This window comes from Mus caroli, chromosome 16 (assembly GCF_900094665.2).
Source record: "Mus caroli chromosome 16, CAROLI_EIJ_v1.1, whole genome shotgun sequence".
NCBI lineage: Eukaryota > Metazoa > Chordata > Mammalia > Rodentia > Muridae > Mus > Mus caroli.
Window position 1 is genome coordinate 14,545,590 of NC_034585.1, and position 427 is coordinate 14,546,016.

Sequence of the window (427 nt, forward strand, 5' to 3'; positions counted from 1 at the left end):
TTTTTCTGAAAGCAAATATGAATGACCATGTCCGAGGAGTACAGATCACCCTAAATATGACACTGGTCTTGTGAAGTTGTTGCAGTGTAAAAGAGAGCCAGTGTGGGGATTTGAATGAGAACAGCATCCTCCCAGGAACTCCAATGAGATACCTTCTTTTATAATTCGGTCACTGTGTTTTTTCATAGCAATAAAAACTGCTAACTAATAAAGGCATTGTCCAAGTCCATCAGTGGAAATGCTACGTAGATAGGCTCAAGTAAAGCAGGTAAGTCTCTGCTGGGTTTCGGTTTCAGACTCCACTCAGTAACATTCTTACCTCTGGTGCCACTCAGTAACATTCTTACCTCTGGTGCCACTCAGTAACATTCTTACCTCTGGTGTCACCAGTAACATTCTTACCTCTGGTGCCACTCAGTAACATTCT